We start from the raw sequence: 14,631 nt of genomic DNA on the forward strand, positions 1-14,631 counted from the left end.
GTAACTCTGACAACGTTAAGGTGGACATGTTGCAGCATTTCGCTTCTGCATGGACTGGCCGCAGTACGAATTAAAGAGAGGAATAATTCAAAGAAAGGGGAGCAGCTGGCAAAAGGAACTATGACTCTCTTAAGGTAGCCAAATGCCTCGTTATCCGGCGAAGTACATTTGCTAACTCGAGAAACTCGTAGTGGAAGTAACTGTGACGACGTTTAGGTTGACATACAGTGGCATATCGGTTCTGTAGGACTGGCCATATCAAGAATGATAAAGGCCTAAAGAAATGGGAGCAGCTGGCAGGAGTAACCATGACTCTCTTAAGGTAGCCAAATGCCTCGTTACTCTGGGAAATTTATTTGAAAACTCGAGGATATCGTGGCTGGAGTAACTCAGACAACGTTAAGGTTTACATGTTGCATCATTTCGCTTCTGCATTGACTGGCCGCAGTACGAATTAAAGAGAGGAAAGATTCAAAGGAAGGGGAGCATCTGGCAGCAGGAACTATGACTCTCTTAAGGTAGCCAAATGCCTCGTCATCCGGCGAAGTACATTTGCTAACTCGAGAAACTCGTAGTGGGAGTAACTGTGACGACGTTAAGGTGGACATACAGTGGCATATCGGTTCTGTAGGACTGACCATATCAAGTATGATAAAGGCCTAAAGAAAAGGGAGCAGCCGGCAGGAGTAACCATGACTCTCTTAAGGTAGCCAAATGCGTCGTCACTCTGCGAAATTTATTTGAAAACTCGAGGATATCGTCGTTGGAGTAACTCAGACAACGTTAAGGTTTACATGTTGCAGCATTTTGCTTCTGCATTGACTGGCCGCAGTACGAATTAAAGAGAGGAAAAATTCAAGGAAGGGGAGCAGCTCGCAGCAGGAACTATGACTCTCTTAAGGTAGCCAAATACCTCGTCATCCGGCGAAGTACATTTGCTAACTCAAGAAACTCGTAGTGGGTGTCACTGTGACGACGTTTAGGTGGACATACAGTGGCATATCGGTTCTGTAGGACTGGCCATAGCAAGAATGATAATGGCCTAAAGAAATGAGAGCAGCCGGCAGGAGTAACTATGACTCTCTTAAGGTAGTCAAATGCCTCGTCACTCTGAGAAATTTATTTGAAAACTCGAGGATATCGTCGTTGGAGTAACTCAGACAACGTTAAGGTGGACATGTTGCAGCATTTCGCTTCTGCATGGACTGGCTGCAGTACGAATTAAAGAGAGGAAAGATTCATAGGAAGGGGAGCAGCTGGCGGCAGGAACTATGACTCTCTTAATGTGGCCTAATGCCTCGTCATTCGGCGAAGTACATTCGCTAACTCAAGAAACTCGTAGTGGAAGTAACTGTGACGACGTTTAGGTTGACATACAGTGGCATATCGGTTCAGTAGGACTGGCCATATCAAGAATGATAAAGGCCTAAAGAAATGGGAGCAGCTGGCAGGAGTAACCATGACTCTCGTAAGGTAGCCAAATGCCTCGTTACTCTGGGAAATTTATTTGTAAACTCGAGGATATCGTCGCTGGAGTAACTCAGACAACGTTAAGGTTTACATGTTGCAGCATTTCGCTTCTGCATTGACTGGCCGCAGTACGAATTAAAGAGAGGAAAGATTCAAAGGAAGGGGAGCAGCTGGCAGCAGGAACTATGACTCTCTTAAGGTAGCCAAATACCTCGTCCTCCGGCGAAGTACTTTTGCTAACTCAAGAAACTCGTAGTGGGAGTCACTGTGACGACGTTTAGGTGGACATACAGTGGCATATCGGTTCTGTAGGACTGACCATATCAAGAATGATAAAGGCCTGAAAAAATGGGAGCAGCCGGCAGGAGTAACTATGACTCTCTTAAGGTAGCCAAATGCCTCGTCACTCTGCAAACTTTATTTGAAAACTCGAGGATATCGTCGTTGGAGCAACTCAGACAACGTTAAGGTGGACATGTTGCAGCATTTCGCTTCTGCATGGAGTGGCCGCAGTACGAATTAAAGAGAGGAAAATTTCAAAGGAAGGGGAGCAGCTAGCAGCAGGAACTATGACTCTCTTAAGGTAGCCAAATGCCTCGTCATCCGGCGAAGTACATTTGCTAACTCGAGAAACTCGTAGTGGGAGTAACTGTGACGACGTTAAGGTGGACATACAGTGGCATATCGGTTCTGTAGGACTGACCATATCAAGAATGATAAAGGCCTAAAGAAATGGGAGCAGCTGGCAGGAGTAACCATGACTCTCTTAAGGTAGCCAAATGCCTCGTTACTCTGGGAAATTTATTTGTAAACTCGAGGATATCGTCGCTGGAGTAACTCAGGCAACGTTAAGGTTTACATGTTGCAGCATTTCGCTTCTGCATTGACTGGCCGCAGTACAAATTAAAGAGAGGAAAGATTCAAAGGAAGGGGAGCAGCTGGCAGCAGGAACTATGACTCTCTTAAGGTAGCCAAATACCTCGTCCTCCGGCGAAGTACTTTTGCTAACTCAAGAAACTCGTAGTGGGAGTCACTGTGACGACGTTTAGGAGGACATACAGTGGCATATCGGTTCTGTAGGACTGACCATATCAAGAATGATAAAGGCCTGAAAAAATGGGAGCAGCCGGCAGGAGTAACTATGACTCTCTTAAGGTAGCCAAATGCCTCGTCACTCTGCAAACTTTATTTGAAAACTCGAGGATATCGTCGTTGGAGCAACTCAGACAACGTTAAGGTGGACATGTTGCAGCATTTCGCTTCTGCATGGAGTGGCCGCAGTACGAATTAAAGAGAGGAAAATTTCAAAGGAAGGGGAGCAGCTAGCAGCAGGAACTATGACTCTCTTAAGGTAGCCAAATCCCTCGTCATCCGGCGAAGTACATTTGCTAACTCGAGAAACTCGTAGTGGGAGTAACTGTGACGACGTTAAGGTGGACATACAGTGGCATATCGGTTCTGTAGGACTGACCATATCAAGTATGATAAAGGCCTAAAGAAATGGGAGCAGCCGGCAGGAGTAACCATGACTCTCTTAAGGTAGCCAAATGCGTCGTCACTCTGCGAAATTTATTTGAAAACTCGAGGATATCGTCGTTGGAGTAACTCAGACAACGTTAAGGTTTACATGTTGCAGCATTTCGCTTCTGCATTGACTGGCCGCAGTACGAATTAAAGAGAGGAAAGATTCAAGGAAGGGGAGCAGCTCGCAGCAGGAACTATGACTCTCTTAAGGTAGCCAAATACCTCGTCATCCGGCGAAGTACATTTGCTAACTCAAGAAACTCGTAGTGGGTGTCACTGTGACGACGTTTAGGTGGACATACAGTGGCATATCGGTTCTGTAGGACTGGCCATATCAAGTATGATAAAGGCCTAAAGAAATGGGAGCAGCTGGCAGTAGTAACCATGACTCTCTTAAGGTAGTCAAATGCCTCGTCACTCTGCGAAATTTATTTGAAAACTAGAGGATATCGTCGTTAAGTAACTCTGACAACGTTAAGGTGGACATGTTGCAGCATTTCGCTTCTGCATGGACTGGCCGCAGTACGAATTAAAGAGAGGAATAATTCAAAGAAAGGGGAGCAGCTGGCAAAAGGAACTATGACTCTCTTAAGGTAGCCAAATGCCTCGTTATCCGGCGAAGTACATTTGCTAACTCGAGAAACTCGTAGTGGAAGTAACTGTGACGACGTTTAGGTTGACATACAGTGGCATATCGGTTCTGTAGGACTGGCCATATCAAGAATGATAAAGGCCTAAAGAAATGGGAGCAGCTGGCAGGAGTAACCATGACTCTCTTAAGGTAGCCAAATGCCTCGTTACTCTGGGAAATTTATTTGAAAACTCGAGGATATCGTGGCTGGAGTAACTCAGACAACGTTAAGGTTTACATGTTGCATCATTTCGCTTCTGCATTGACTGGCCGCAGTACGAATTAAAGAGAGGAAAGATTCAAAGGAAGGGGAGCATCTGGCAGCAGGAACTATGACTCTCTTAAGGTAGCCAAATGCCTCGCCATCCGGCGAAGTACATTTGCTAACTCGAGAAACTCGTAGTGGGAGTAACTGTGACGACGTTAAGGTGGACATACAGTGGCATATCGGTTCTGTAGGACTGACCATATCAAGTATGATAAAGGCCTAAAGAAAAGGGAGCAGCCGGCAGGAGTAACCATGACTCTCTTAAGGTAGCCAAATGCGTCGTCACTCTGCGAAATTTATTTGAAAACTCGAGGATATCGTCGTTGGAGTAACTCAGACAACGTTAAGGTTTACATGTTGCAGCATTTCGCTTCTGCATTGACTGGCCGCAGTACGAATTAAAGAGAGGAAAAATTCAAGGAAGGGGAGCAGCTCGCAGCAGGAACTATGACTCTCTTAAGGTAGCCAAATACCTCGTCATCCGGCGAAGTACATTTGCTAACTCAAGAAACTCGTAGTGGGTGTCACTGTGACGACGTTTAGGTGGACATACAGTGGCATATCGGTTCTGTAGGACTGGCCATAGCAAGAATGATAATGGCCTAAAGAAATGAGAGCAGCCGGCAGGAGTAACTATGACTCTCTTAAGGTAGTCAAATGCCTCGTCACTCTGAGAAATTTATTTGAAAACTCGAGGATATCGTCGTTGGAGTAACTCAGACAACGTTAAGGTGGACATGTTGCAGCATTTCGCTTCTGCATGGACTGGCTGCAGTACGAATTAAAGAGAGGAAAGATTCATAGGAAGGGGAGCAGCTGGCGGTAGGAACTATGACTCTCTTAATGTGGCCTAATGCCTCGTCATTCGGCGAAGTACATTCGCTAACTCAAGAAACTCGTAGTGGAAGTAACTGTGACGACGTTTAGGTTGACATACAGTGGCATATCGGTTCAGTAGGACTGGCCATATCAAGAATGATAAAGGCCTAAAGAAATGGGAGCAGCTGGCAGGAGTAACCATGACTCTCTTAAGGTAGCCAAATGCCTCGTTACTCTGGGAAATTTATTTGTAAACTCGAGGATATCGTCGCTGGAGTAACTCAGACAACGTTAAGGTTTACATGTTGCAGCATTTCGCTTCTGCATTGACTGGCCGCAGTACGAATTAAAGAGAGGAAAGATTCAAAGGAAGGGGAGCAGCTGGCAGCAGGAACTATGACTCTCTTAAGGTAGCCAAATACCTCGTCCTCCGGCGAAGTACTTTTGCTAACTCAAGAAACTCGTAGTGGGAGTCACTGTGACGACGTTTAGGTGGACATACAGTGGCATATCGGTTCTGTAGGACTGACCATATCAAGAATGATAAAGGCCTGAAAAAATGGGAGCAGCCGGCAGGAGTAACTATGACTCTCTTAAGGTAGCCAAATGCCTCGTCACTCTGCAAACTTTATTTGAAAACTCGAGGATATCGTCGGTGGAGCAACTCAGACAACGTTAAGGTGGACATGTTGCAGCATTTCGCTTCTGCATGGAGTGGCCGCAGTACGAATTAAAGAGAGGAAAATTTCAAAGGAAGGGGAGCAGCTAGCAGCAGGAACTATGACTCTCTTAAGGTAGCCAAATGCCTCGTTACTCTGGGAAATTTATTTGAAAACTAGAGGATATCGTCGTTAAGTAACTCTGACAACGTTAAGGTGGACATGTTGCAGCATTTCGCTTCTGCATGGACTGGCCGCAGTACGAATTAAAGAGAGGAATAATTCAAAGAAAGGGGAGCAGCTGGCAAAAGGAACTATGACTCTCTTAATGTAGCCAAATGCCTCGTTATCCGGCGAAGTACATTTGCTAACTCGAGAAACTCGTAGTGGAAGTAACTGTGACGACGTTTAGGTTGACATACAGTGGCATATCGGTTCTGTAGGACTGGCCATATCAAGAATGATAAAGGCCTAAAGAAATGGGAGCAGCTGGCAGGAGTAACCATGACTCTCTTAAGGTAGCCAAATGCCTCGTTACTCTGGGAAATTTATTTGAAAACTCGAGGATATCGTGGCTGGAGTAACTCAGACAACGTTAAGGTTTACATGTTGCATCATTTCGCTTCTGCATTGACTGGCCGCAGTACGAATTAAAGAGAGGAAAGATTCAAAGGAAGGGGAGCATCTGGCAGCAGGAATTATGACTCTCTTAAGGTAGCCAAATACCTCGTCATCCGGCGAAGTACATTTGCTAACTCATGAATCTCGTAGTGGGTGTCACTGTGACGACGTTTAGGTGGACATACAGTGGCATATCGGTTCTGTAGGACTGACCATATCAAGAATGATAAATGCCTGAAAAAATGGGAGCAGCCGGCAGGAGTAACTATGACTCTCTTAAGGTAGCCAAATGCCTCGTCACTCTGCAAAATTTATTTGAAAACTCGGGGATATCGTCGTTGGAGTAACTCAGACAACGTTAAGGTAAACATGTTGCAGCATTTCGCTTCTGCATGGACTGGCCGCAGTACGAATTAAAGAGAGGAAAAGTTCAAAGGAAGGGGAGCAGCTGGCGGCAGGAACTATGACTCTCTTAAGGTAGCCAAATACCTCGTCATCCGGCGAAGTACATTTGCTAACTCATGAATCTCGTAGTGGGTGTCACTGTGACGACGTTTAGGTGGACATACAGTGGGATATCGGTTCTGTAGGACTGACCATATCAAGAATGATAAAGGCCTAAAGAAATGGGAGCAGCTGGCAGGAGTAACCATGACTCTCTTAAGGTAGCCAAATGCCTCGTTACTCTGGGAAATTTATTTGAAAACTCGAGGATATCGTGGCTGGAGTAACTCAGACAACGTTAAGGTTTACATGTTGCATCATTTCGCTTCTGCATTGACTGGCCGCAGTACGAATTAAAGAGAGGAAAGATTCAAAGGAAGGGGAGCATCTGGCAGCAGGAACTATGACCCTCTTAAGGTAGCCAAATGCCTCGTCATCCGGCGAAGTACATTTGCTAACTCGAGAAACTCGTAGTGGGAGTAACTGTGACGACGTTAAGGTGGACATACAGTGGCATATCGGTTCTGTAGGACTGACCATATCAAGTATGATAAAGGCCTAAAGAAATGGGAGCAGCCGGCAGGAGTAACCATGACTCTCTTAAGGTAGCCAAATGCGTCGTCACTCTGCGAAATTTATTTGAAAACTCGAGGATATCGTCGTTGGAGTAACTCAGACAACGTTAAGGTTTACATGTTGCAGCATTTCGCTTCTGCATTGACTGGCCGCAGTACGAATTAAAGAGAGGAAAGATTCAAGGAAGGGGAGCAGCTCGCAGCAGGAACTATGACTCTCTTAAGGTAGCCAAATACCTCGTCATCAGGCGAAGTACATTTGCTAACTCAAGAAACTCGTAGTGGGTGTCACTGTGACGACGTTTAGGTGGACATACAGTGGCATATCGGTTCTGTAGGACTGGCCATATCAAGTATGATAAAGGCCTAAAGAAATGGGAGCAGCTGGCAGGAGTAACCATGACTCTCTTAAGGTAGTCAAATGCCTCGTCACTCTGCCAAATTTATTTGAAAACTAGAGGATATCGTCGTTAAGTAACTCAGACAACGTTAAGGTGGACATGTTGCAGCATTTCGCTTCTGCATGGACTGGCCGCAGTACGAATTAAAGAGAGGAATAATTCAAAGAAAGGGGAGCAGCTGGCAAAAGGAACTATGATTCTCTTAAGGTAGCCAAATGCCTCGTTATCCGGCGAAGTACATTTGCTAACTCGAGAAACTCGTAGTGGAAGTAACTGTGACGACGTTTAGGTTGACATACAGTGGCATATCGGTTCTGTAGGACTGGCCATATCAAGAATGATAAAGGCCTAAAGAAATGGGAGCAGCTGGCAGGAGTAACCATGACTCTCTTAAGGTAGCCAAATGCCTCGTTACTCTGGGAAATTTATTTGAAAACTCGAGGATATCGTGGCTGGAGTAACTCAGACAACGTTAAGGTTTACATGTTGCATCATTTCGCTTCTGCACTGACTGGCCGCAGTACGAATTAAAGAGAGGAAAGATTCAAAGGAAGGGGAGCATCTGGCAGCAGGAATTATGACTCTCTTAAGGTAGCCAAATACCTCGTCATCCGGCGAAGTACATTTGCTAACTCATGAATCTCGTAGTGGGTGTCACTGTGACGACGTTTAGGTGGACATACAGTGGCATATCGGTTCTGTAGGACTGACCATATCAAGAATGATAAATGCCTGAAAAAATGGGAGCAGCCGGCAGGAGTAACTATGACTCTCTTAAGGTAGCCAAATGCCTCGTCACTCTGCAAAATTTATTTGAAAACTCGGGGATATCGTCGTTGGAGTAACTCAGACAACGTTAAGGTAAACATGTTGCAGCATTTCGCTTCTGCATGGACTGGCCGCAGTACGAATTAAAGAGAGGAAAAGTTCAAAGGAAGGGGAGCAGCTGGCGGCAGGAACTATGACTCTCTTAAGGTAGCCAAATACCTCGTCATCCGGCGAAGTACATTTGCTAACTCATGAATCTCGTAGTGGGTGTCACTGTGACGACGTTTAGGTGGACATACAGTGGGATATCGGTTCTGTAGGACTGACCATATCAAGAATGATAAAGGCCTAAAGAAATGGGAGCAGCTGGCAGGAGTAACCATGACTCTCTTAAGGTAGCCAAATGCCTCGTTACTCTGGGAAATTTATTTGAAAACTCGAGGATATCGTGGCTGGAGTAACTCAGACAACGTTAAGGTTTACATGTTGCATCATTTCGCTTCTGCATTGACTGGCCGCAGTACGAATTAAAGAGAGGAAAGATTCAAAGGAAGGGGAGCATCTGGCAGCAGGAACTATGACCCTCTTAAGGTAGCCAAATGCCTCGTCATCCGGCGAAGTACATTTGCTAACTCGAGAAACTCGTAGTGGGAGTAACTGTGACGACGTTAAGGTGGACATACAGTGGCATATCGGTTCTGTAGGACTGACCATATCAAGTATGATAAAGGCCTAAAGAAATGGGAGCAGCCGGCAGGAGTAACCATGACTCTCTTAAGGTAGCCAAATGCGTCGTCACTCTGCGAAATTTATTTGAAAACTCGAGGATATCGTCGTTGGAGTAACTCAGACAACGTTAAGGTTTACATGTTGCAGCATTTCGCTTCTGCATTGACTGGCCGCAGTACGAATTAAAGAGAGGAAAGATTCAAGGAAGGGGAGCAGCTCGCAGCAGGAACTATGACTCTCTTAAGGTAGCCAAATACCTCGTCATCCGGCGAAGTACATTTGCTAACTCAAGAAACTCGTAGTGGGTGTCACTGTGACGACGTTTAGGTGGACATACAGTGGCATATCGGTTCTGTAGGACTGGCCATATCAAGTATGATAAAGGCCTAAAGAAATGGGAGCAGCTGGCAGGAGTAACCATGACTCTCTTAAGGTAGTCAAATGCCTCGTCACTCTGCGAAATTTATTTGAAAACTAGAGGATATCGTCGTTAAGTAACTCTGACAACGTTAAGGTGGACATGTTGCAGCATTTCGCTTCTGCATGGACTGGCCGCAGTACGAATTAAAGAGAGGAATAATTCAAAGAAAGGGGAGCAGCTGGCAAAAGGAACTATGATTCTCTTAAGGTAGCCAAATGCCTCGTTATCCGGCGAAGTACATTTGCTAACTCGAGAAACTCGTAGTGGAAGTAACTGTGACGACGTTTAGGTTGACATACAGTGGCATATCGGTTCTGTAGGACTGGCCATATCAAGAATGATAAAGGCCTAAAGAAATGGGAGCAGCTGGCAGGAGTAACCACGACTCTCTTAAGGTAGCCAAATGCCTCGTTACTCTGGGAAATTTATTTGAAAACTCGAGGATATCGTGGCTGGAGTAACTCAGACAACGTTAAGATTTACATGTTGCATCATTTCGCTTCTGCATTGACTGGCCGCAGTACGAATTAAAGAGAGGAAAGATTCAAAGGAAGGGGAGCATCTGGCAGCAGGAACTATGACTCTCTTAAGGTAGCCAAATGCCTCGTCATCCGGCGAAGTACATTTGCTAACTCGAGAAACTCGTAGTGGGAGTAACTGTGACGACGTTAAGGTGGACATACAGTGGCATATCGGTTCTGTAGGGCTGACCATATCAAGTATGATAAAGGCCTAAAGAAATGGGAGCAGCCGGCAGGAGTAACCATGACTCTCTTAAGGTAGCCAAATGCGTCGTCACTCTGCGAAATTTATTTGAAAACTCGAGGATATCGTCGTTGGAGTAACTCAGACAACGTTAAGGTTTACATGTTGCAGCATTTCGCTTCTGCATTGACTGGCCGCAGTACGAATTAAAGAGAGGAAAGATTCAAGGAAGGGGAGCAGCTCGCAGCAGGAACTATGACTCTCTTAAGGTAGCCAAATACCTCGTCATCAGGCGAAGTACATTTGCTAACTCAAGAAACTCGTAGTGGGTGTCACTGTGACGACGTTTAGGTGGACATACAGTGGCATATCGGTTCTGTAGGACTGGCCATATCAAGTATGATAAAGGCCTAAAGAAATGGGAGCAGCTGGCAGGAGTAACCATGACTCTCTTAAGGTAGTCAAATGCCTCGTCACTCTGCGAAATTTATTTGAAAACTAGAGGATATCGTCGTTAAGTAACTCAGACAACGTTAAGGTGGACATGTTGCAGCATTTCGCTTCTGCATGGACTGGCCGCAGTACGAATTAAAGAGAGGAATAATTCAAAGAAAGGGGAGCAGCTGGCAAAAGGAACTATGATTCTCTTAAGGTAGCCAAATGCCTCGTTATCCGGCGAAGTACATTTGCTATCTCGAGAAACTCGTAGTGGAAGTAACTGTGACGACGTTTAGGTTGACATACAGTGGCATATCGGTTCTGTAGGACTGGCCATATCAAGAATGATAAAGGCCTAAAGAAATGGGAGCAGCTGGCAGGAGTAACCATGACTCTCTTAAGGTAGCCAAATGCCTCGTTACTCTGGGAAATTTATTTGAAAACTCGAGGATATCGTGGCTGGAGTAACTCAGACAACGTTAAGGTTTACATGTTGCATCATTTCGCTTCTGCACTGACTGGCCGCAGTACGAATTAAAGAGAGGAAAGATTCAAAGGAAGGGGAGCATCTGGCAGCAGGAATTATGACTCTCTTAAGGTAGCCAAATACCTCGTCATCCGGCGAAGTACATTTGCTAACTCATGAATCTCGTAGTGGGTGTCACTGTGACGACGTTTAGGTGGACATACAGTGGCATATCGGTTCTGTAGGACTGACCATATCAAGAATGATAAATGCCTGAAAAAATGGGAGCAGCCGGCAGGAGTAACTATGACTCTCTTAAGGTAGCCAAATGCCTCGTCACTCTGCAAAATTTATTTGAAAACTCGGGGATATCGTCGTTGGAGTAACTCAGACAACGTTAAGGTAAACATGTTGCAGCATTTCGCTTCTGCATGGACTGGCCGCAGTACGAATTAAAGAGAGGAAAAGTTCAAAGGAAGGGGAGCAGCTGGCGGCAGGAACTATGACTCTCTTAAGGTAGCCAAATACCTCGTCATCCGGCGAAGTACATTTGCTAACTCATGAATCTCGTAGTGGGTGTCACTGTGACGACGTTTAGGTGGACATACAGTGGGATATCGGTTCTGTAGGACTGACCATATCAAGAATGATAAAGGCCTAAAGAAATGGGAGCAGCTGGCAGGAGTAACCATGACTCTCTTAAGGTAGCCAAATGCCTCGTTACTCTGGGAAATTTATTTGAAAACTCGAGGATATCGTGGCTGGAGTAACTCAGACAACGTTAAGGTTTACATGTTGCATCATTTCGCTTCTGCATTGACTGGCCGCAGTACGAATTAAAGAGAGGAAAGATTCAAAGGAAGGGGAGCATCTGGCAGCAGGAACTATGACCCTCTTAAGGTAGCCAAATGCCTCGTCATCCGGCGAAGTACATTTGCTAACTCGAGAAACTCGTAGTGGGAGTAACTGTGACGACGTTAAGGTGGACATACAGTGGCATATCGGTTCTGTAGGACTGACCATATCAAGTATGATAAAGGCCTAAAGAAATGGGAGCAGCCGGCAGGAGTAACCATGACTCTCTTAAGGTAGCCAAATGCGTCGTCACTCTGCGAAATTTATTTGAAAACTCGAAGATATCGTCGTTGGAGTAACTCAGACAACGTTAAGGTTTACATGTTGCAGCATTTCGCTTCTGCATTGACTGGCCGCAGTACGAATTAAAGAGAGGAAAGATTCAAGGAAGGGGAGCAGCTCGCAGCAGGAACTATGACTCTCTTAAGGTAGCCAAATACCTCGTCATCCGGCGAAGTACATTTGCTAACTCAAGAAACTCGTAGTGGGTGTCACTGTGACGACGTTTAGGTGGACATACAGTGGCATATCGGTTCTGTAGGACTGGCCATATCAAGTATGATAAAGGCCTAAAGAAATGGGAGCAGCTGGCAGGAGTAACCATGACTCTCTTAAGGTAGTCAAATGCCTCGTCACTCTGCGAAATTTATTTGAAAACTAGAGGATATCGTCGTTAAGTAACTCTGACAACGTTAAGGTGGACATGTTGCAGCATTTCGCTTCTGCATGGACTGGCCGCAGTACGAATTAAAGAGAGGAATAATTCAAAGAAAGGGGAGCAGCTGGCAAAAGGAACTATGATTCTCTTAAGGTAGCCAAATGCCTCGTTATCCGGCGAAGTACATTTGCTAACTCGAGAAACTCGTAGTGGAAGTAACTGTGACGACGTTTAGGTTGACATACAGTGGCATATCGGTTCTGTAGGACTGGCCATATCAAGAATGATAAAGGCCTAAAGAAATGGGAGCAGCTGGCAGGAGTAACCACGACTCTCTTAAGGTAGCCAAATGCCTCGTTACTCTGGGAAATTTATTTGAAAACTCGAGGATATCGTGGCTGGAGTAACTCAGACAACGTTAAGATTTACATGTTGCATCATTTCGCTTCTGCATTGACTGGCCGCAGTACGAATTAAAGAGAGGAAAGATTCAAAGGAAGGGGAGCATCTGGCAGCAGGAACTATGACTCTCTTAAGGTAGCCAAATGCCTCGTCATCCGGCGAAGTACATTTGCTAACTCGAGAAACTCGTAGTGGGAGTAACTGTGACGACGTTAAGGTGGACATACAGTGGCATATCGGTTCTGTAGGACTGACCATATCATAAATTATAAATGCCTGAAAAAATGGGAGCAGCCGGCTCGAGTAACTATGACTCCCTTAGGGTAGCCAAATGCGTCGTCACTCTGCGAAATTTATTTGAAAACTCGAGGATATCGTCGTTGGAGTAACTCAGACAACGTTAAGGTTTACATGTTGCAGCATTTCGCTTCTGCATTGACTGGCCGCAGTACGAATTAAGGAGAGGAAAGATTCAAGGAAGGGGAGCAGCTCGCAGCAGGAACTATGACTCTCTTAAGGTAGCCAAATACCTCGTCATCCGGCGAAGTACATTTGCTAACTCAAGAAACTCGTAGTGGGTGTCACTGTGACGACGTTTAGGTGGACATACAGTGGCATATCGGTTCTGTAGGACTGGCCATATCAAGTATGATAAAGGCCTAAAGAAATGGGAGCAGCTGGCAGGAGTAACCATGACTCTCTTAAAGTAGTCAAATGCCTCGTCACTCTGCGAAATTTATTTGAAAACTAGAGGATATCGTCGTTAAGTAACTCTGACAACGTTAAGGTTTACATGTTGCAGCATTTCGCTTCTGCGTTGACTGGCCGCAGTACGAATTAAGGAGAGGAAAGATTCAAGGAAGGGGAGCAGCTCGCAGCAGGAACTATGACTCTCTTAAGGTAGCCAAATACCTCGTCATCCGGCGAAGTACATTTGCTAACTCAAGAAACTCGTAGTGGGTGTCACTGTGACGACGTTTAGGTGGACATACAGTGGCATATCGGTTCTGTAGGACTGGCCATATCAAGTATGATAAAGGCCTAAAGAAATGGGAGCAGCTGGCAGGAGTAACCATGACTCTCTTAAGGTAGCCAAATGCCTCGTTACTCTGGGAAATTTATTTGAAAACTCGAGGATATCGTGGCTGGAGTAACTCAGACAACGTTAAGGTTTACATGTTGCATCATTTCGCTTCTGCATTGACTGGCCGCAGTACGAATTAAAGAGAGGAAAGATTCAAAGGAAGGGGAGCATCTGGCAGCAGGAACTATGACTCTCTTAAGGTAGCCAAATGCCTCGTCATCCGGCGAAGTACATTTGCTAACTCGAGAAACTCGTAGTGGGAGTAACTGTGACGACGTTAAGGTGGACATACAGTGGCATATCGGTTCTGTAGGACTGACCATATCAAGTATGATAAAGGCCTAAAGAAATGGGAGCAGCCGGCAGGAGTAACCATGACTCTCTTAAGGTAGCCAAATGCGTCGTCACTCTGCGAAATTTATTTGAAAACTCGAGGATATCGTCGTTGGAGTAACTCAGACAACGTTAAGATTTACATGTTGCAGCATTTCGCTTCTGCATTGACTGGCCGCAGTACGAATTAAAGAGAGGAAAGATTCAAGGAAGGGGAGCAGCTCGCAGCAGGAACTATGACTCTCTTAAGGTAGCCAAATACCTCGTCATCCGGCGAAGTACATTTGCTAACTCAAGAAACTCGTAGTGGGTGTCACTGTGACGACGTTTAGGTGGACATACAGTGGCATATCGGTTCTG

Source organism: Schistocerca serialis, chromosome 6, assembly GCF_023864345.2.
Source record: "Schistocerca serialis cubense isolate TAMUIC-IGC-003099 chromosome 6, iqSchSeri2.2, whole genome shotgun sequence".
Taxonomy (NCBI): Eukaryota; Metazoa; Arthropoda; class Insecta; order Orthoptera; family Acrididae; genus Schistocerca; species Schistocerca serialis.